We start from the raw sequence: 24,185 nt of genomic DNA on the forward strand, positions 1-24,185 counted from the left end.
AATCATAGGAAAAAGAGTCCCAAAGTTAGAACTTTGTTTTGAAAAATGAAGGTCGAATTCAAAGTCTCTCAGAACACTGTGTGCCAAATCACAAGTCAGTGTTAGTGTTTGGAGAAAACATCAAATCTTCTAAGTCTGCAAAAAGGTCGTCTACCATTGTAGGTGAAAGTTGGATTACCTTGTTTAGAAGATTAACCTAACATAGATGTGAAGCATTGCCATCAGCATAGGTCACATTAGCAATGTTCGTAATGGATGATACCTGCGCGCCTGTTTCTTCTCGTACCTCACCGTCTGCAATTTGGGTCTGTGAGATCTCAATGAATGCCGTCATCAGAATTGGTAGCCGATGGGGACAACACAGTGCATGGGCCATTACTGGTTCAAGCAAAGTATCAACATCCGTTGGCATGACTGATGGGAGTGTGAGACATGAGTCTAACACGCATTCTTCTCCGCATAGCAGGCAGCGTAGAACAGGTAAGATGCAATCTTGCCATATTGGTCTGAATGACAGAAACCATGTGGTATTTAATTCTCGTAGACGAGGTCGTCCCAAAATTTGGACGATGCGCTCACGACACTTCATCGCCAGTAGAGTTGTCTGTGTAAATTAATACCCTGACAAAGGAGAGAACTGCATAATGCGTTTTCACAATTTTTACCACTAGAAAGACTTCCCTTTCCCCACTCCAACATCTGTGTGTGTACAGTAATTCCCAGGATGTCTTCATGTATTCTTTACCCAACCTTTCATATGTGCCTGCTAGTATATGTTTTAGGCAATATTGAAAATGGAAAATTGTAACAGGCAGAGTGATTTTTCCATGTATAATCTCTTCAGTAGCTGGCTTATCAGCGACAGTAGATGGCAATCTTTTCAGTTTTTCAGTGCTCAGCACCGTATAGTCTGCTCCCCTTTGTGCCAATTTGATCTGTTTATCAGTGAGATTGAATTCTGAAAACAGTGATGTAGTTTTGATTGAACGCCAAGGCACATAGCCTGAACGTAGGTTTTGTAACGTCCAGCCTAATAGCATGATAGAACGTAATTGCAACTGACCATGTTGCAACATGACCAAGTCCTGATCCATGATATCTATGGCAGAAGACACTATACTTTCCAAGGAATATATCCTGAATAACAGAGTCTTCAACCCATTGTCAACCACAGAGAGAGTTTTCTCCAAATTAATACGATCAATTTCTCGTATTCTTTCTAAAGTCTTTGCTTGCGTAATCTTCCATGCTTCATTATAAGCAGCATAGATACCGGCATATATAAAACGTTTATGATGCAGTGTTCTTGTTCCTAGCAAGAATTCCCTAAGATCAGCGCCATCTTTAAGTAAAGATAAGTGTTGCTTTACATCCTTAAGTGTAGATTTATGTAACCATTCAAGGCACAGTTTCCCTACATTGTATGTTGTTACTATTCCTGGGTGCTGTCTTTGAATATATCTTGGGTCTGGCCTAGTGAATGTGAAACCCTGTGTTTTCTTCAGGAATCTATCTTAACAGTTGTTTGTGTCTGTGGGCTAGATTAAGCATTTTTTCCAATCTGTTCTGTTGTGATGCAAAAAAGTATGTACGTCGACCTCCCCCCTGAAGTGTTACTGTTATCAGGTGTAGGTGTAGGTATGGACGGATTGTTCAGGCCTTTTCTCTTGGCTAACCCAAGACAAGACGTCTGTTGGACAATGTCATTCAAAAATATATTTGCTCAGGGATGATACAGGCTCTAAATAAAGCTTCTACACCCTCACCCTGCCAATCTTTTGTGCCCCAGACACATTTTGTTTCTATGTTGTCTTTCCAAAAGTCGGAACCTAGTTTAGACATTTGAGCATAAAAGGCTGCAGAATACATTTGTTTGGTATTTGTCAACATACTTTTCATGTCTGATTTGTTTACATTTCTGAAGTAAAATGATTCAGCATTGGATACATTGAACCCTGAAAAGTGTTGGAATTTTCTTGCAAATGTTTTTGAGCTACCCTTTGGTGGTGTAGGACAATGTTCCCATTGGATATATATTAATACATTTCTAGGCATTGTTAATTTGTACAAGAAATGGTGACCATAATTGTTATAACAATACATTTGTTCATAGTCTGATGAACCTTCTAAATATTCATGATTTGTGAATACTGCAGACATTTCTAAGACTGATATCATATTAATAACAGTCTCGAAGTCCCAATCATCAAAAAAGGTACTTGATGAAACAAAGTCACTCACTGAGATCTTGAGTAAGTGTGGAATCTTCAACAGCTCCGACAGGCCAAAAATGTCATAATCAGTTCTGTCACAAGCTATACCAGCAGATATAGGAACGGCTGTGATGTTCACTGATGACAAGTCTCTTTGTTCACGATGTGAGGATTTGTGTGGTTTGAGGAGTAAGTTGATGTTCTTACTTGCTGTGTCCATTTGGACATATCTTCCATTTATCAGCATTCCGAAAGCTATTACCAGAGTCAACCTTGGTAGAAGAAAAAGCACACTCAACACAATCCAAAGTTCAATCCATGATGAAACCAGATAAATTTTCCCAGGTGATGAAAAAGATGTGTTGCTTGTTCTTTGAAAGTTCTTTTTACTGGCGTCCTTTCAGTTTTGCTGGGATTCTCAGAAAAAGTTGATGAAATAGCCAGAGGCAGTTCTGTCAATTGTTGGGATTGCATCAGGATTCATTGAAATTGCTGGAACCACTTGATCACTTGTTACATTTGTGTAGTCAGATGCTACTTCCTTGTAGACAGGCGTTTCTTGATGAACTGTTATTTGGGTTTCAAGAGGTACAAGTTCCATAGCTTTGTTGCTTAGTCCTTCTTTTCGCACTGCAGATTCTTCAAAGGTGATGAGTCTCTCAGTTTGAACCTCTTGGACAGAAGCTAGATTAGGGTGTCTGATATATTGGCGGAGTCCACTTAGCCTACTTCCTAGTTTTGGCCACATGATGTGGTTTGACCAGATCGAATGACGCAAACCTGTTCTCCTTTTTACCAGCAAGTGGCAGCAGTAATACTGTTCTTGATCCGTGGATTGCTAGGACAGGTACTGGTTGTCTGTAGGAAGGCCCAAATTCCTTCTTGTCCGCGATCTTCTCTCTGACTAGATCCCTAGATTAGGAATCCAGACAGGCCTTGCTGGGACGGTCGGTTTTTCTTCAGTGGTGGTTGGCTTCAGGAACTCGTTACTTTGTTTCGTTCTTATTTCATTCAAGTCCTGTAAAACAGCCAAACGGTCTTTGATATCAAAATGATTTTGGTCTACCACTGAAGCCTGACAATCGAGGTCTGCTACTAACATTCTGGTCCCAAATAGGACTTCATATGGAGTGATTCCCCATAGAGAACTTCTTGGCAGATTGTCAAGACTACCTTGGACACTTATTAGATGTTTGACCCATCCGTCACCCGAGCCTAATACCCTAGCTGTTATAGATTGCTTTATGTCCTGATTTTTTCTCTCCACAACCAAATTTCCCTCGGGATGGAATGGACTATAGTACCGCAATGCAAAGCCCAATTTGGCCATGGCCTCCTTGTAAGTTCGAGAGCTAAACGCAGGACCCTGGTCAGAATGGAGCGTGCCGACTGCGTATGTGCTGATAAAGACTCTTAATTCTTTCATAACAGTTTTTTAGCATCAGCTGAGCACTGAGGCCACATACAAGTGAACCTTGTCTTAATATTTGTGGGACCGCATCTGTCCCCAGGAACGTCTGCGTGTAGAAAGTCTAATGCTGTCTAACAATGGTGTCTGTACTGGACTGGCTATGCTATAGTCAGGAATCTGATGGCGTTCTGTGCTGCGATCTCTATTGCAGTCATTGCAGTTAATTAAAATGTGTGAATGAGTGCATTCATTCCTGGCCACCAGTACGTCTCTTTTAGTTCTAGTATAGTCTTAGAGTTCCCCTAATGAATCAGACCCTCTCCCAAATGTGCATCGTATATCAAAGCTACTCTACGTTTCCTGTTTGGAATTACCCTTTCCCCCACTCCAGGGATTCGAGCAAAAGGAACAGAGTTTGCATCAATTATATATCAGTATTTGAGTGGAAACTTATTAGGTAACACTGTACCGCTGCCTTTGCTTATGGCATTGACAGCAAGCATTATTTTGCTGTCTATTTTCCTTTTTGGAATGAGGGATTGCAGCTACAGAAGACGTTTGCACAGCTGCCTTTGCGGTTTCCTCAGCCAATGATTTCCCTTCAACGTGAACGCCATCACGTTGATGACTCAGTGTATGTATCAGGTGAGTGTTTTGTAGTCCTTGTTGTAACTGAACTACTTGTTCCCAAAGCAGTTTATGCTTCATTGTGCCACCTTTTGCATCTTTGTACCCGTTTTGAAGCCAGTTTTGCAAGTATTCATTGTAAGATTGAACACAATAATACGAATCGCACACTATGAGTGTGGGGAATTCGCGATCTGTATTTTCAAGTGCCATCTTTTATGCTTGTAGTTCAGCTCACTGAGCTGTACAATCTCCTAGAGATTGTGTTTTAGTGACCATTGGTTGGAATTTGCCATTGCGCCAGCGACCTTTAACGATTGCACACGCCGCACTATAGGCTTGTTTATCCTTCGTAGCGGGTTGAGCTGATCCGTCAGTATAAATTATACATTCATACTGGTCAAGAGGCAGAATTTCAGTAGGCAGAGGACATTCTTGTTCGTATTGTAGAAATGCTTGTGTTTTTAAATAAGGATCAAAAACGTATTCAACATCTGTTGCAGTAAGAGAATTAACCCATTGTATCCATCTTGGATGTAAAGCTTTAGCATTTGGAATGTTCGCTTTTGTCACTGCCTCTACTAAGGGAGGAGTTTAATGAGTTTAATGTGTTTCCCCTGTGCTAGGGCTCTTTCTTTTGCTACGGCAGTTTGAACTGCTGTCAGAATTTTTTCAGTTGAATTGAATTTCATTTCTGCGTGTGTATACAAATGTGATTTGTATGCAATCAGTACTTTTTCACTTTCGTTAAAAGTTAAGTAGGTGAATCCGCACTGACCCAGAATTATTCGGATCACCAAGTTGTGTATGTTTACGCGTGTTTGTAAATGTTTAGGTGCCAACATGTCTGTTTGCAATGAACGCAAAATTTCTGTGTGTTTTTGTGTCCAATTTACTGTTTTAAAATCAGGTTTGATAAATTCATAGAGAGGTTTTACCCTTTCTGTGTAATTTAGAATAAAAGTTCTTCCGAAATTCAGGAAACCTAGAATCGAGTGTAAGTTTTTCAGCATTTTCGGCAGTTGGAGCAGCGCACACTTTTCTAAAAAGTTGACTGCCAGGCTTTTTGCCTTCACTTGATAATTCATATTCTAGGAAAAGGATGTTGAGATGTGCAATTCTTGATTTCTTAAAATTGATTTTGTACCCCTCGGAGTTCACCCTGTTCAAGTGCCTATCCAAGTTATTGTCTGTCAGATTAAAATCATCAACATATGACAATGCCTCGTCATCATAAATTTGTAGTAACTCTGTTACCCTTGCTGAGAATAACCCAAGGACTATTCTTGAACCCCTAAGGGAGACGACAGAAGTGATGCTGTATCTCTATATTTGAGAAACCGATCAAATACCTACTTTCAGATGCAATATTTTGACAAAAGAAACCATTCAAAATATCTAATATGGTTTTATATTTTTTACGCACAATGTTATTCATTAATGCTTTACTGTGTGCATTCTGCACTACAAATGTTTTGCAACAAGAGTTTGATCCAATACTAGACAATATGTAGTGTCTGGTTTGAAGACAGGAAACAAAGGATTGTTCATTGATGAGGTGCATGTTTCAATCACCCCCTGGTATTCAAGTTGATCTAAGATCTCCCTGACCTGTTTTTTAGCTTCTTGTTTAACTGGACACTGCCTTTGTGCAGTTGGCTGCTTTTTTAATTGGCTTTTGTGGTGAGGTGAGTCCTCATCCCATCCTACATGATTTTTGTATAATGCTGGAGCTTGGGCTACTGCCCATTTCCTGGCATAAGTATATTTTAAATGTATTGGAATATGATTAGAGAAGGCTGCCATAATGATGTCTTCGCCATGTGGGCACTCCCTGACAAATTATGGTGGCCAGTCTTGTTCAGCTAGAAGAATGTCATAACCCTTAGAAAGTTGCTCCCAAAAGAGTGCTTTTATTTTTCTTGGTATGTCTCCTTCCATCCGGAGTGTTATTTCATATAACTTATGTGGAGAACTAACCCTGGTATCTGCAGTTTCAACTTGAATGAATTCATTCAAGTCCACTGTCTCCAGAAGATCCTTCAGGTTCTGGCAAAAGCAAAAGCAGTAGATAACATAATAGGAGTAAGCGTGCAGAAGTGGAGTTGAGTACTGGGATGCCATGTGAGATTATTACAACACACCTGGCACAGTGCATCAATATTTTGCTTGCTCCTATTCTCCTGCCTGGACTGTACCATTTCCTCCGGTATTCCATTCTCCTTTCCTCCTACACTGCCTCCCCATGCCTCATCTGTTTGGAACGTTCTCAGCTGTTAAAAGTCATCTTAGAATGTTATTGTGAGACAGCTGACTGGAATTGGTGATGTGCAATAAACTCACCTTGTTTTACTCATTGAAGACTTCATCGTCCTTTGCAACATACATCTCTTCCCTAGGCTTATTTCAATTGATAATGCCAGATTGGGAGTACATAGAAAAATTATGTTTACGCACCAATTAACTGTAATTTAAAATCCTAGGTAATTATACAATCAGATTTCATATTATAATACAGAAAATGCCACTTTTAGAATGTTTCTGAGGCCTTTCATAGAGTTTACAGCTGCCTGGGCATGTTACTTTCCCCATCAAGAATGTGTGTTGGGCCAGACAGTGAACAATGGGACCTGGGTGTAGCTGGGAGAGGATCTTCTTGGCAGGATGGCTGGGGAGGAGTGGTACCCTGCCTTGATTGCATTTATAAGGACCATGCCCACGGCACACACAAAGTAATCTAACACTAGGCCTTCCCTACATTTTGCCATCTGACACTTTTGAGCCAGGAGCAGGGGAAGAGGAACAGGAACCAGTTTTTGGTGTCAGTCAGGCAATTCCTGACACGAAGGCTGGCATCAGGTATAAACGTGGGACTGTCAGAACCTCTCATGAGAACACTCTTGGGCCTGTGGAAGATTCGGAAGAAGTACGGTCCTGCTGACAGAAGGACTGGCCTTCAGCTTGAAAGACTGCCTTGCTGTCAGAAGAAGGATCAAACCAAGGTCAATGGGAGCACTTGCAAGGGGACTCCCATTGAGCTCAGTTTGATATATTGCTGTCACGGGCACTAGGGCCAGCCACACAGGTAGCACAGCATATTTATCAGTACAAGTGGGGTAATGCTGGGTGGTAGTGATGTTGTGGATTCCTGTAGATTGCGAAAGTTTCCATCACAGAAATGTAAGGAACATGTGTGATTTCAGGAAAAGTTTGAGGTTTGCAGGCTAGTGTGGGTAATACAACCTTGTGGAATCCATGCAAGGCACACCACCCTGGAATCCCCTACTCATCTACTTTAAACAAATGTCTGTAGTTGGTAGGTTTCCATGGGTAGTGGCCAAGCAAGACCTCAAATCCTCCAGCTTCCCCAGTCACTGACCTTTCTAAGTAGCGCTTTAGGGCCTTTTGTGGCAATGTCCCTTGGCCCACCCACACCAGTGAGGTACCATGTATATCTGAAGACTTGGGAGAAAGCTGGGTGGTAGAAAATTATGGGCTTCCTGCAGATTCCAGACGATTTCCTCACAGAAATGTGAGGAAAATGTATGTTTTTAGTAAAGGTTTGAGGTTTGCAGGGCATTGTGGGTAAGAAAATGTGGTGGGATCCACACAAAACACACCACCCTGGACTCCTCCGGGTGTCTAGTTTTCATAACTGTCTGGGTCTGGTAGGTTTTCCGAGGTGGAAAGCCCAACAAGTGCAGCCATTCAGCATTGCATGTGGGATGAAATTCAGAGTTAGCCACACTCACCTGGCTTATAAATATATAAAAACAACACCTAAAAGAATCAAATGTACTCTGACTTGCCATTGGGATGGAATTATTTAGTCTGAAGCACAGCAGAAAGATGTTAAGGCTTTAGGGGTGAGACCTGATGATAGGATAGGCCAGACCCATGCCATTAATTTATTTAAAAATATATTCCTACCATACAGTGGGCTTTTTGTCCCCCCTGGACCAATTTGGGGGTGAAACCCCTATCTGGGGGAGGGCAAAAAGATTGGTTTGTGCGATTTGGTGTGGGGATGTGGCCAGAGTGCAACACCCAGACCACTTTCTTTTGCCCCAAAGGCAACATTTGTGTTGTCAGGTGGACTTTCTACCCCCGGGGCAGATTTGGGGCATTCTTCCCAATTAAGACAAACCTCCTATGTTACTCCTAGAGTCATAAGGACACTATTGTCCTTTCTGGGGAACGGGTATGGCTCAATGCCAGGGTAGGCCGCACCCTCCTTTTTTTGTTGCTATGACGCCATTTTGATTCCCCTTGTGCTTAGTGGGCTTTCTGTCCCCCTCCCCTCTCCGTGGCAAATTTCAGACAAACCCCTGTCTGCCCCAAGGGGTGCAGATAAACTGGTGTGTCCCATTTGAGGTGGCAATGTAGCCAATGCCAGTTTTCACTGCCTTCCACCCACTCCCAAGGGGTTTTCCTTCAATTTGCCCTTGAGGGAGGCAGAAAGCCCACTACACATTAGGGAGTTCTAAATCACACCAAAACAAGCAATAGAAGAATGCAGCCTACCCTGTCTTTGAGCTACACCTCTTCCCCAGAAGGGGAAATAGTATTGTTTGCCCCCCTGTTTGCCCCTAACTTGCCCCCAGTGTGATAGAAAGTCTTCCTGACACAAGGGATTTTGCCATTGGGGCAAATGAAAGTGGTGTGGGTGTTGCACCGGTGGCATTAGCTACACCACCACCTTAAAAGGGAAAACCAGAGTGCAGCACCTGCACCATTTATTTTTTATTTCCAAAAGGAAAAATAGGTGATGTCAGCTGAACATTCTACCCTCCTGGGACATATTTGGGGCAATCTCCCTAGTTGGGAGAAAACTCCTCCTAGCCCCCGGGGGGGGGGAGGGGGGAGAAAGACACTAATGCTCCTTCTGGGGCAGGGGCAAGGCTCAATGCCAGGGCAGGCTACCCCCTCCTTTTTTTGTTCTGAAATCCCTGGTTTTTGGTTGGCTCTCTGCCCTCCGAGGGTGGGCAGATGGGGGTGAATGTCTATTAGGTCGTGGGGTGGGAGAGAGCATGGGCCCATGCTGCATAAATGCAGTCCCTGGTACCTAGTGGGCTTTCTGCCCCCCCGGGAGGCAGGAAGACTGTCTTTGCCCCTTTGGGGTGGATGCATGGCCATGCTCATAGTCAGTAGCCCCAACCCCCATTTCTCTGTTGTCTAGTGGGCTCATTGCCTCCAGAAGGGCAGATTGGGGTAATAACACCATCTGCCCCCAGGTAGGACAGAAGACTTGCAACACATTTTTTGGGGGGTTGGGGGCTTGGCCATTTCCATGGTGGGCAGCCTCTAACCCCTATATTTTTTTTAAATATTATGGACTGATGTCTAGTGGGCTTTCTGCTCCCCGGGATTATAGATCAGGGGTAATTAGCCCATCCACTCCCAGGAGGGGAAGAACAACAGTAGTGCAATGTTTTAATGGTGGGGGCATTGTCCCTTTCTTTTTTGTTTATTTTACACTTCCCTGGTGTGTAGTAGGCTTTCTGCCCCCGGGGGCAGATCTGGGGTGATTACTCCATCTGCTCACCGGGGGTGGAGGGACAGAAAGGTCATGCTAATGATGGGTGGCATCCACCTCTTTTTCTTTTCATATTCCCTGCTGTCTAGTGTGCTTCAGCCCCCCGTGGGGGTAGAAAGAACAACTAAAACATTTCAATTGGAGAGGGGAGCACACACCCTTGTTTAAGGGGCTGCTCCCCTATACTCCTGGGGTCTAATGGGTGGATCCCAAGCAGGGATCCACTGGGCAGTGATATGATTTGGAAGGGGAGGTTCTCCCCTTACCAATGATACTTCCCCTGAAGCAATCAGTGCTCCAGTGGCTGAGATATGTCCCGGGTACTGATGCAGTGAAAGTAAAACAAGTTCATCTGCTCATTTTGCTTGATGACAACAGTGTGCCCTGCACACTAATTGTTGTTACAAAAAAATTCTCTCAGGCTACTCAGGAAATTATTCTCGAGAAGCCTGATATGCAGGAATAAAAAATGAAACCATCTGATACAAAGCACTGTATGGGCCTTTATAATCCTCCCCAGTGTTGCCAGTCTGGGAAGGGAGTGCGGCTGCGGGCATTGGCAGACAGACGCATCTAAAAGGTTAAATAAGTATGGGCCTGATTTACACTTCCGCAAATGTGGCAGATTTCCAGTCTGCCTATTTACAAGTGAATTACCATATAATGCACTTGTGATAAAGCAGACAGGATATCTATAACGTTTTTGACGGAGTGCCAATATCCACATTTTAAATCCGGCCCTGTACTTCCCCATACAGCCAAACTGTTTAGTCCAGTATTGTATTAACTGTTTTTAATAATCTCTCAATTTGAAGAATCATCATTTTTAAGCTAACTGTTCAAAGGTACACATTAAATCTATTAAAAAAAAGTACACAACAGGTCACATGTGTAATATAGCCCTATATTGTCATCCCAGGATTCTGTTGACATTTAATAACCAATCAACATTTGGGCCTCATGGTTTATGATGTCACCGGAACTCCTTGAATAAAGTACCATATTACATATCAAATAAAAACACTGTTAAAGTGCTAATATTTTGTCAAAACAAAATGTAATAATGAAAACACCAGGAATGCGCTAGTTATGATCCACTGTGCAAACTGTAACATGCTCTTCTACCATGCACTACTACGCATGACCTCACACATGACATCACTAAAGACATCTCATTTGACATCATTAATTACCGCACTCATAAAATCTCAAAATACGTCACTGATGAGATCACCTATAACATAATTAATGAGGTCATTAGTTCAATCACTTTATGAACAAGTGTAACACTGTGTGCCTGATTAATAAAGGTAAAATGACACTTTTGTGTAAGTTTACAAATGTTTGCTATTCACAAAGGGATTTATGACTAGTATCTTTCTTTACAAGTGCAAAGTCTCCAAAGGATGTGTGCTCATATATAGTCTACTCGTAAATCCCTTTGTGAACAGCAAACAATCTAAAGTGAAAGTTTACCTTTGTGAATCAGTGTGAACCTGTGGGTGTCCATTAGGCAAGTACAAGAATTTATGTAAAACCACACTGCATACCTCCAAGAAAGGGAAAAACGCCCTATAAACTGTACCGTCTGTACTCTGTAAAAAAGTGCTTATATAATATATACTAAGCACAAATGGTCTCAGTGGAACAGGGAGTTATTCATCTTAACCCAATCTTCAGAACACTTAATACAAGAGGGAAAGTCAATTGAATTATGCGGTAGTAGCATAATATGAACTGCATACAAATGTACTAAGAAATTGGATTATTATTTGGGTATCAAGGAATAATCACAACCCTTGTCAGGGGGTACCCTCAATGTCGCTAAATGAACCAGAGCTCAGCTCCCTGACAACTATGGCACAGAGCAGGCAGTCTTACCTTAGGGAAATATGAATAGTATTAATAAAGTAGCAAAACACTAATAATAGTTCAAATGCAAAACAATACAAAAACCAACTCATATTAGAAAAATAGAGTAACATTTAATAAACAAACATCCAATAAGGGAAACTATAGATATGAATTTGTAATGTTTTAAGTAGAAATAGCACCAAAAAGCACAAGCGCCATTTAAAGTCAATGGTCGATGTATACCAAAACCTAGGAGCAATTTGAGGCTGACCACGATGGAACAAGGGTCGGATAACCAGTTTCATTCTGCTCAAAGATTTTATCTCATGACTTAGGGCCTGATTAAGATCTTGGTGGATCTGGTCCTACCATCACTTTTCCATCGGCTAATCTGTCCATCTAATAGGCGGTCTGCCTGCTCAATTTAGATGCTGGCAGGTCTATGGACCTTAGTTCATTCAAGTCCGGCCATCTCCGTCCCAATTTTCTTCTCGCATTTACAGCGTCCTAGGCAAAAACGGCTGTTGGAGGGGGTTCAGCCAATAGTTCTGACGGACCAATTACCATGTGCCTTCCCATCGATGTAACTGTGGCGGGTAAACCTCCACACCTGAGTTGGTGGTTTCAAAGGGTTATAAGGTAGAAACTTACCTTTTTTTTTTTCCACTCACCTTTCTGTCATGAACCCGATTGTCCAAGTCCTTCCTTTGCTGCTGCAACATGACCACAAAGTAAATCTAGAACACCACCCGCGTGGCCGATGGCAACCACCCCGCAGCTGCGCCAAATAGAAGAGTGTGTGCAGTGTGTGGCATCCCATAAGTTGTCGTACTAGCGCATATGCCGGGTCCCCCGTCACTGTACCACCACTCATTAAGGACCAGTAAAGTGTGAAGGCTGGTAGTAGGAGAGAATATCCGAGGACACGAGACCTCCACAGTAGGTGGACAAGAAGCACGTGCGCAGTGCTACGCGCACCTTTCCCCCCCACAAAAACTGCCCAAGCACAGAATTCACCAGCCGGAACCATCTAGGCGGGATCGGCTATGGGTGATTCTGTAGCTGGTAGAGGAGCCGGGAAAGCGCCACCATCTTGAATATTGCCGATCTATCGAACAATGTCAGGGGCATACAGGACCAGGACTTAACATCTGCAGAGACCCGCTACCACACCAGGGCCAGGTTTCGCTCCCAGGCAATTGCCGATATGTCTGAAAGAAACACCCCCAGATATTTCAAGCCTCCTGCTGCCACTGGACAGGGGACGCCCACGTGCCCATTCTCGTTCGGTCTCCCAGAGCCCACAATGTGGATTTGCGTGGATTCATGAACAGACTCGACGTCTCCCCGACGTCTCCCCAAAGATCTGCATGATACCCAGAAGCTGTGGCCCTGTCCTATCAACTGCCGTGAGAAAAAAGAGGACATCATCCGCGTATAGCGCGATCCAATCGGACAGACCCGGGGCCCATTCGAAGCCCCTTACCTGTGCATCAATGCACACCCATGCCGCCAAGGGCTCCATGGCTAAGATGAATAAATAGGGAGACAGGGAACATCCCTGCCGTGTGCCCCTTATAATAAAAAAGGTGGAGGAGGTTGAGCCCGCTACCTGTACCGACGCCGTCAGATCCGTATATAGGAGTTTTATATAGGACAGGAAGCGTGGGCTCAGATTAAGTCGGCCTAGCAATGCGAATAGGTACACCCAGCTCAGGGAGTCGAAAGCCCTATGCGTTACAGATTTTTGGGAATAATTTAAATTTAATATAATTCAGTAATTGCGCTAAGCAAGGTAATATTACATTGTAGTTATACATTTAAATAATTTTTATTTATTCATTTATTTATGTACATATCCCCTAGTCTAGTGCATTTTCTGTATTTGAGGTGTAATGCCTATGTGTTTATTTTTTCATTTATTAATTTAAAATACACACACCTGTAGTAACACTTACAAATACAAATTTTAATTGTTTTTTATGTCAGTGTCCATAATCATGATGTATGCTTGCACCAAATGGTCCATTACAGTTTTTTTCTAAGGTTTGGACTTTACAAATATGTCATTTAAAAAAACTTTTGTATTTTCTGTTATAAATGTAAGTAAGAATATGTATTTCACATTTTCATCATTAACATTTCTAATAATCAATGAATTATAAATGAATACTAATATTAGGACAAACTTTGTAAAATTTAAAATGTGTATTTATAAATCAGATAATTCTCTCATGAACTCTTTTTTCAATAAAACAAAAAAGGGTTTTTCACAACAACACCCTGTGGCTTTGTTCCCTATAAGTTGCCTTCTAAACATAGTATAAAGGGTCACCTCCTCAGGAAGGGGCATCTATTGGGCATAGAGCAGGCACCTCAAGGATTTGTCTTGGGAGAAGGGGGTTTAGGTTTTGTATGTGTTCAGGACAGATAAGAGGTGAATTATGAAGAAGGAGTAAGGGTAGGAGGGGTGGTAGAGGATTGGCTTTTGTAGGTAAAGGAATCTGGAGTGGGTTTTGTTCTTGTGTCTGTATGTTTTACAGTTCCATTTGGGTCTGATGTTAGTTGTGTATGTATGGATATGTGTTTTTAGGCTGATGTCTGATATTTTGGTGAGTGTGTGCATTTGCTTTTGGTTGGTGTTGTTTTGTGTATAGGTTTGCTTTTGTGTGAGTGTGTTGGTTTTGATGAGTGTGCTGTTTTGGCAGTTTGTGTGGTTGTGGTGGTTGTGGTTGAGGTGGTGGTTGTGGGTGTGGTGGTGGTTGTGGTGCTTGTGGGTGTGGTGACAGTTGTCGGTGTGGAACTTCTGTGTTTCGGGTGGTTATGGGTATGGTGGTGGTTGTGGTTGCGGTGGCTGTGGGTATGGTGGTTGTGGGTGTGGTGGTAGTTGTGGTGGTTGTGGCTTTGTTGGTGGTTGTGGTGTATGGTGGTTGTGGATATAGTGGTGGTTGTGGATGTGGTGGTGGTTGTGGTGTATTTGGGTGTTGTACTTGTGGGTACAGTTTCGATAGTGTGTGCATGTTGTTTGGGGGTTTTGTCGTATGTTTTTGTTTTTATCTGTTTGTGTGTGTGTGTGTGATTGTGCTGCTTTTGTCTGTTGAAGTGGGTACCTGCAAAGAAGTGGGTGTGCTTTGGATTGGGATGGGAGTTTGGATTTTGGTTCAAGAAGGGACCTGAGTTGGGGCAGAAGGTCAAGCAGGTAAGGAGTCTGGGGTGAGTGAGGAGGCCGCCATTTTGATGAGCAATCTCTGCATGCCAGACATTGAACTGTGAATGGCATCCAGAAATGCAACCATTAAGCATGGGCGGAAAATCCGTTCCGCTCGCGGATTTCGCAAATTTTAGGTAAATTCCCAATCCGAGAGATTCGCGAATTTCCCGCAAAATCCGTGAACGAAAATCCGCGAACGGACGGATTGGGTCAAAAGCTGACTTTTGTAACTCTTTTAGAATGGCGCCAGCAAGCTGCCAGAGCCATTCTAAAATAGTTACAAAAGTCAGCTTCAACAGGAAGCTCTAATAGATAAAGTAAAGCAGGTGCTGCTCAAATTCAGTTACACAATCATTAATCACCCCAAACTTGGGGTGATTAATGATTGTGTAACTTAATTTGACCTTCAACTGGAGCACCTGCTTTACTTTATCTATTAGTGCTTCCTGTTGAAGCTATTTCTAGCTATTTTAGAATGGCGCTGGCAGCTTGCCGGCACCATTCTAAGTGGGCCTGAGGGCAGAAGGGCACAAAAGTGGGACAGAGGGCAGAAGGGGACAAAAAATGAGTGGGGCAGAGGGCAGAAGGGCACAGAAACAAGTGGTACAGAGGGCAGATGGGCATAAAAAACAAGAGGGTGGCAGTGATTAAGCAGGCAAAAAAAACCCCGCGAAATTGCAAAGCGCCTCGCGAACACCCGCGAACACGCAAAGCGCCTCGCGAACACCCGCGAACATGCAAAAATAACAAAATCCGGGCGAAATCGCGAATTTTGCGGATTGCCAATTCGCAAATCCGCAAATTCGCGAATTGCCAATTCGCAAAATTCGCCCATGCTTAGCAACCATGTGTTGCTTTCGGGATGTCAACCCTGGATACCATTCACTAGCACATTCTAGCCTACAGAGATGCTGCATAATATGTCAAGAGCCTCCTCACTCAGCGCAGCCGGGTTTACAGGGGCAGGGGGTGAGATGCCTGAGACAAAGGAGACAACAGCCCTTTTATGGGTTGGGGTTTGGCTAACTGAAGGGGCAGTGGAGATGTGGCTCTGGGTGTTCGACAAGGATGAGGTTGTTCAAGCTCCAGTGAGGTCCACCACCACTAGGGACTGGTCACTTGTAGAAGCCTCCGATGAAGATGACAATGAATTGCCTCCATTCCAGTCCCCTCCCCTTCCTTGCCACTGTGTTCATCGGTGTCTGATGTTTCACCACCGGAAACATAGTGTCCAGCTGCTTCCCCTCCTTCTTGGCTAATATCCCCATCATGAACAACAATGAAAGAGTGTTATTAACTATAGAACAAAGGAGTATTCAAGCACAAAGGAAAAAACAACACCTATTTGGTGTGTCTAGAAAGCCCTCACTCACCGACCTGGTCGGTGACATGCTTCATCATTGGGCCCCACTGGGAGTGACCGAGTGCCACCCCAGTGTGCTTCAACGCCAGATTTACTGCGGAGCGGGTAATGTGAAGATGTTGGAGCTAAGTGATAGTGTCAGTGATTAATGAAAAATGCCTTAGTTGTATCAAAAAATGTTTTATTGGCTGATCAATTAGACATATTAAAAATGTGTTGGAAAACTAGACCAACTAAGTTGATTGGTCTGTTTCCAGTAATATTAAGTGATGGTCAACATGTTTCTGCCAATGTCGGTTTCATTTACCTGGCATTCGTCAGGACCTAAAGTGGGCTACACCCCGGCAGTATGGACACGCTAAGGTCCACCCTACCAAGGGACGTGAAAGTAAAAACCATCTGAAAAAGTGCAAGTGAAAGGGAACACAAAAGAAAAATTCCCTTCAGGGTCTCTCTATTCTTGAGACCGAAAAATTAAAATGCACTTGTAAGGTGAGGCACTGTCACCACATAGACCTCGGGAGGAGGGTGGTAGCGTATTTAGCACACCGCCCGTGACGCTAGGCACCCGCTAGTAGACCTGCATGCTCCCTCTGAACCGGGTCTACTTCACCTGCTCTTGAAGATGCTGTAAAAACACATACAATAGGTTTATTGTATCTTTGTAAATGTAACTGATCATGACGTTTTTTCACAAAATACTTTTTTATTTTTATATTTCGCTTGCTTCAAGGCTTTTAGACTTTTGTTTATTTTTATCTTTATTTCCTGCATCTAAGGAACATCTTCAGAAAACATTTGCTCGCAGTTTTACAATATTCTATTATTTCCCCTAATTTATTTTTTGATAATTTTTCTTAACTATTTGCAATTTTCTTCAGGAACTGTTTTACACTTCTGAATGGTACTGATTTGTTGTTTTGAATAGTGAATTTATGTTACAAAAATTTAATATTAAGCAAAATTCCCCTTTGTCTTTGTGTGTAAAAGACAAAAGAAGCTGATTTATTTTTTTATTTTTAAAAAGAAAAATATGAATTGAAGTGTGTAATGTTGTACCAACATTTGTATGAAATGAAAGCCTTGTGTTATGGTGGGTACTTCACAATGGTAAATCACACCCCATGTATTACTGCTGTTGAAGAAATCCCAAAATAATTATTTTTTTTAGGTTTAAATTCCTTCTATAACATAAGTAATGCATAGGGCTTGATTTATTTGTATTCCACTTTATTACAGATATCAAAAATTAAATTAAACATTTTCCCTAAAATATCAGAATTCATTTTTAGTTTGTTTTGAATTGTGAAAATAAAAACAAATAGTATTCTGTCTTTCAGTTTAGTCAAAAATTGGTACCACATTACAGTGCATTTTTAAACCCACTGATTCATATATATTTATAAATTTAAAAATCAAAATGCAATTTACAATTACATTTTTTTTTATCTTTGATGCATTTCAAATATTTATAAATGAGTCAGTTTTCGTGCCTGGTTTTGAGTTCTGCAGATGGGATACTCCAAAATATGTGTGATGGAATTCTTATCAGTCAAATTCCAAGTGGATTATAAAACATTGTCCTTGGAATAGGTTGGACAAAATATATGTTTCCTTTGTGACAGAACATTCCATCTGCAAAAGCCCCTTTAAGTATTTAATTTAGGTTCATTATTGATTTATCATCTGGACATAACAAAGGACATAAAAATAATGCTTTTGGTATGTGTTACTCTGTCACTAATGTGTTCAGATGCCTATCTTTTTTCTAAAAAAAAAAAGCATGCCTATAGAATTCATTTTTCACTCACGTTTGTGAATTAGTACGACAGCATGAATATTTGTCCTTTTTAACGTAACTTAAATTGTTTTATTTATTAAAACATAATTTTAATATGTTTTTATTCAAAATATATCAATTTAATCCTATGCATTTAGTCATTTCGGCTCACATGTTTAAAATTGTTTGCTTATAATACTAACCCACAAATGTGAAGTTTGGAACATCCATTGTATCATAAGTATCATAAATATGCCACGTGTAATAGGGGGAATGTAACATCCTAGGCTATTGTGATGAAGCATCACACCTGACATATATAAAACCTATGGCCTGTTTGGTACAGCTGTCCCTTATAAAATCTTACAAAACCATGTTTAATTAATTTTAGGCAGGCATGCGGCTAACAGTCCTTTGTAAGTGATCAAAAATGTATTTGTTTCATTTTTAACAACACCAGGATACACCTTGTGTTAAACTTAAGCCTTCAAGAAAATTCAACACATTACACAGTAGAGAGGAGAAATGTGAAATAAACCATTCCAAGTCTTAGCAAGGTAAAATTCTGAAAATTAAACAACTTAGGGGCCTATTACGATGTCGGTCGGAGTTTCCTCTGACCAACATCGTGGCGGAACTGTGATGAGCCAACCTCCAGTCGGCGGTTCCAACCGCCTGAATAAAATGCTACCGGACACTGTTCGGTCGCATACTCCCATTTCTCAATGGGAGCTTGTGCTATGGCCGTAGACCGGCCGAAATACAGGCTCTCATAAAGAATTGAATGTGTGTGTAAAATCCTGCACTCTTTGGCAGGCACCCCATGGTGCCTTCCACACAGTGTAGGGATTTACAGGGGGGCAAGCTACATACCCCCTCAAACATCAACCGAAAGCTGTGGAGGAAAGAGGGCCCTGCTAGGGGCCCCCCAAAGTCATGTTCAGACAGCCTTTCCGTGTCGGAAAGACATGCATGGAAAGCCTGCCAGAAACCAACATTATAATCCCGACAGCAGAAACGCAGTCCATGGGGTATTACGGTGCGGGTCCGACTGGCCAGAAGATTTCGAGAGCCGGTCGGAACCACATCAAAATGACAGGCCGGTTTACGTTCCAACCGCCGACATCGTAATTTGGCAGTCGGACAGCAAACCGACCGTGCCGGTCGGAAAGCCTCCGACTAGCAGTCGGAGGCTTTCCGACTGACATCGTAATCGCCACCCAAGAAGGATAAATAGCATAAGTCATCTAATAAACATTGCAAAGTACATTTATTTTAAAAAACACTTATATTCACATACAAAATAGGATACATTAAAATATTCAAATCAACAAACTTTGATTTGTGAAACAAATAACATCTGTTCAATAAAATAATAAAAAAACAACAACACGCAAAATTAAACAAAAAACATTTAAAAACCATAGCATGCCATAACGATTGATAAATACATAACACTTTAACATAAGGGAAAATATGAAAGATAAGCTAGAATTACCAAAATAACATTGCAATATTATTTTAACAAAACAAAAAATCATCACAATAGTTGTAGTCATTTTCAAATAAGCATTAACAACACTTGCAAAACTGTAAGTTAAACATGCCTAGTACAAATTAGCAGTAGATGTAAACAGACATTTAGAATATGAAACATATATATGAAATATGTCATGAGGTGAGAAAACACTTGCAAAAACCATTGATTGAAACCTGTAATCTTATATACATTAAAATACATTCAAGCAAAAAAAGCAATAAAAAAACCTGTAGAAAAAAACACATATTGACAACACATATTACCAATTAGTAAAACGAGAGAAAAAACAATAATGCTACACATTTCCCAAAAAATAAAAACTCAAAAAATTGTATATAGGTTTATATGTTTTAAAAAGGTGCAAGGCGCATTAGCAACAGCTTAATTAGTAAATGACATTTAGTTTTATTGACACAGTGAAAAGTATAACTTACCAGTCTCCACTCTACAAAGGATTCCTGTCAAGCCTTCATGATGTAGGATCTGCAAGACCTTCCCCTCTCAGGGATATAGTTGTAAGTGGGGGCTGTGAAAGCTACTAGCAGTCCTCTGGGCCTCCTGGTTATGCTTGGAAGCCATGGAACGCACTCTCCCATGCAGGTCGTTCAACCTCTTCATGATTTCCTCAGGTGTGCGCAGGTTGCTTGCTACAGCATTCACTCTGTCAAATATGCTGGCCCAAATTTGCCTTTTCTGAACTATATTTCCATTTTGTACTTCGGTTCCAAACAATTGTCGCTCTACTGTAATGAAAATTACCAAATAATAAACTTAAATAAATGTAATAACCCGCAAACAAATGAAGGCAAAAGAATAAATGAACAAGAAATAGAGAAAGCAAAAAAGAAATCTAGACATGAAATGTTCTGCTGCATTGGAATGGCAAAGGTTCATGGTCTAAAATGTGTGGGATGCAGGTGAAAACAATTACCCAAATCACATCAGGCGTGTGATGCTAGTTTTTAGCATCCATTTAAAAGCCACAGGAATAGTACAATGTTAAACGCGTACCGCAACAGAATCCCTCTATCAGGAAACTGCTGCTAGGACAACACCAGGACAACTGAGAAATCTAAAGAGGCTTGGTGCAATCCCGCCACCCTAATGGCAAAAGAGTAATGTTAGCCAGCAGGGGAGACCATCGGGTCGCCAGAGATGAGCCGCTTACACTAAGGAATGAAATATCAGCCAACCAACATCTAAAGAGGGCCGGCAGGAAACTGTCAGATTGACGGAGTACTTGTAATCACCACTATGGTGGGACGACGGAAGTCCTGCCAAGATCTAAATCAGACCCGTAGTCTTTTAAGTCCTCTGCAACTTCTCTTTCTGACAGCTCAGAGCAACCGTCCCTAACAGAAGTGTCTAGCACCAACTTAGACTCATGCACAGGGTCCTCCCCCTCAGGGCAGGCACCACCTGGCCACCAGGTTGTGCCACTGAGGGTGTCCCTCCTCCTAAGCCACCTCTTTCTCATGGGCAGCGGTCCCAAAATTGGTAGACCTAAAGTGTTCCCAGAGGAAGTCTTCTGATCAAAGTCCTCTGCAGCCTGCCCTTCCAAAAGGTCAAAGAGGCATACCGAGGTAAAAGCGTCTAGCACCAACCCTGGCTGAATCACTGGGTCTGCTTCAAGGAATAGACACCACCTGGCAATGCCACTGACCTTCACAGTGATGGTTGCACTCACCAGCCAAAACAGCACCAGACATGCCAGGACTTCAATGGGCCTCAGGCCACATCCCAAGGCTGCTGCCCCAGTCAGAAGTCTGCTAAGCCTGAGCTTCTGCAGCCATTCCTTTCGACAGGTGCAAGTGACAATCCCTTCCAGGCATGGTTTCCTCACCCACAGACTGATGCTCAGGGTTTTCTACCTCGGGTGCAAGCACAACCTGGCCACCTGGTTGAGTCATGGTGGACACACCCACCTCCTGCACACCATATGTCTACAGAGCCTCTGCCCTTTCACTGGGATCTGACTCCACAGGACCTATATGATTGGGCACCAGGATGGGCATCAGTACAGCTGCCATCTCAGGATCTGAGTCAAACAGTCTCCAGGATGACATTCTTCTCTATACCCTAGCGTGACATTTCAGGCTACACCAATAACACATCCCGAGAATCTAGGGAGTTCACCACCCTGTAGTGGTGGTGAACTCCCTAGATTGATTTTTCTATCATCCAGCATTACTTGTGCAACCTTGGTGTGTCTTTGTAGTCTCTATTCTTGGTTGGAATGTTTTATATGTACTGTTTTCAGTTGCTGCTTAACCTTTCACATATCAATACTGCTTTGCAGAACAATTTACATATGTATTCAATGTTGTGGCTAACTGTCTCAGTCCCTAAAATTGAGAAAATGAGCTGCACCATCCTCATGCAGGACTAGTGTGTGTGTATTGTTGGGGTTCAACAGGCACTACGGCTATAGAACATTCTCATGGACACTCTTCTGTTAAAGCCCACCCACCATAACCTCAATTCATAAATAGAAACCAGTCACATTAAACACAGTTAAAGCACTAACCGACATGGAATATGTGAAAGGGGTCTTCTCTTCCTACATGTAATTTAAACAAGGGTACTCCCAAAATTTAATTTTAGGTCTAGAGGGGGGAGTGAAAAGACAAAAACTAAGAACTAGAGCCTCTAAACTGACCTATTTATTTTTCAAAACATAGACTGAATCTAATCAATTCACAGATAATGCAACATGAATAAAGATATTCAATAAAACATGTTATTCTTTAGGCCTTTCAGATTCGGTATTTTACCACCCAATGCAATTGGGTGGTAAAATACCGAATCCAGGTGTGCATGCACATGTGTGCATGCACACCTATGCCATGTGACAGACAGACAGGCCCTTAGGGCATGTCTGTGTGCCACATGGCACACATGCCTGTATTTGGGGGGCTAGAGGGTGTCAAAGTGACACCCCCTGCACCCTTGCTGGAATCGGTATTTACCGAATCGGTAGATACCGATTCGGTAATGCCCATTGATTCCTAGGGGCTTCAATGCCCATAGGAATCAATGGGCATTACCGAATCTGTATTTACAGAATCGGTAAATACCGAATCTTAACAATTCGGTATTTACCGATTCTGTAATACCTACATCCCCACCCCTCTATTTTACCACTTCTTAAATACCGAATCGGTAAAATTCGGTATTTAAGAAGTGGTAAAATAAAATTACCTACATCTAGCCCTTAGTCCTTTACGCCCCAATCGTGCTCAGGAGTACATTTCTAAACGCCCTCCCGGACCTCAGGGGGGGCACATAGAGACTCCCAGAGTATCAGAGGCCAACTGCAGGGCCCATCCAGGTCCAGTTGCCACTGGTCAGCACAGCCCTTCCAGGAAAAGGACTTGTGTAGCTTGCTTGCTGAATCTGTGTAGCTTTAAAAAGAGGTCAGCTTTATGAGAGATAGAGTCCACTTCTTTGTGCTGGGGACAGGAGGAAGCAGGTACAGTCCTTAATGTCTCCTCTCAGGTCATAGACAGTAGGTCCAGACCTGTTCAGATCTTCCCCAGGTTCAGGAACTCTTCTGAACTTTCTCTCCTATGTGCAGCAGTTTTAATGTGCTGGGAACACAGTGATTAACTTGGCCAAGTAGAAGGGAAAAAGGACTGGAATCTGATCTTGAGCAGAGCCACAGAATGATGACAATGCCTGAAGTCCTATAAGATGTGGTTGTAGTGTGTTAGGAACTGCAAAATCAAAGTCAGGGTGCATGTTTACCCTAGTTGGATATCTTGCTAGAACCTATAGGCCGAAGTTGAGTTAAATTGTGCTTCAGGGCAGATTTCCCCTGTGAGTATTTTATAGTGAAAGCACTACAGAATGTCCAGTACACTCTACATCTTGAATGCCCACTCATATTCCAAGGCCTACCTCGGGTCAACACCTACCCTTGCAGAGTCCCTTCTGCACCAGACTACCTGCTTGCAATTACTGGGCTGTGCACAATGGTAGTCTTGTAACCACAACCCAGTCATGTGCGCACACACGTGCACAAAAACTCACATATAACAAGCCCAGTGCTCCTGACCGTAGCTGTTCAGCAGACCCCTTATCTTAAAATGTGAACACTGTGAATGAACATGCTCAGTCCAATTACTGTGAATTTACAATGAGTGGGACTTGGGTACTGAGACTCAGGCACAGTAAACATTCACAAAAATGGGTAGTCAACTGTGAAAAATACAAGTGGACTAACTGGGCATGAACCCAGTTATTACATATTCTGTTCAAGATGTAGGAGGTTGCCAAAATTATTAAGTGTCTGAACTGGGGTAATGTGGATTGCAAATAAACGATGGATTTAGGTCCAGATCTCTGTACTGGGGTGAATGTATGACATTGTTCTGCATTCTGTCCATCAACTGTTGATTTTGCATTTGTCACCCCGAGTGGGATGGGTATGCTCAGACGTGAGTCCCATGCTCTCCACACCACTGGAGTCAAGTTATCCTGGCTGAAGACGGCTGATAGCCAGAAACCGGTCCTAGGATGCTTGATTCCGGTCCAGGAAAGACATGGCTTGGCAGTTCGGGCTGGACTGTTCCCATGAGGCACAGGGTCAAGGCTGATTTGCATATGGCCATGTCTGAACTGGGGTGGTGTGGAGTGCAAAGAAACAAT

The sequence above is a fragment of the Lissotriton vulgaris genome, chromosome 8, assembly GCF_964263255.1.
Source record: "Lissotriton vulgaris chromosome 8, aLisVul1.2, whole genome shotgun sequence".
Taxonomy (NCBI): domain Eukaryota; kingdom Metazoa; phylum Chordata; class Amphibia; order Caudata; family Salamandridae; genus Lissotriton; species Lissotriton vulgaris.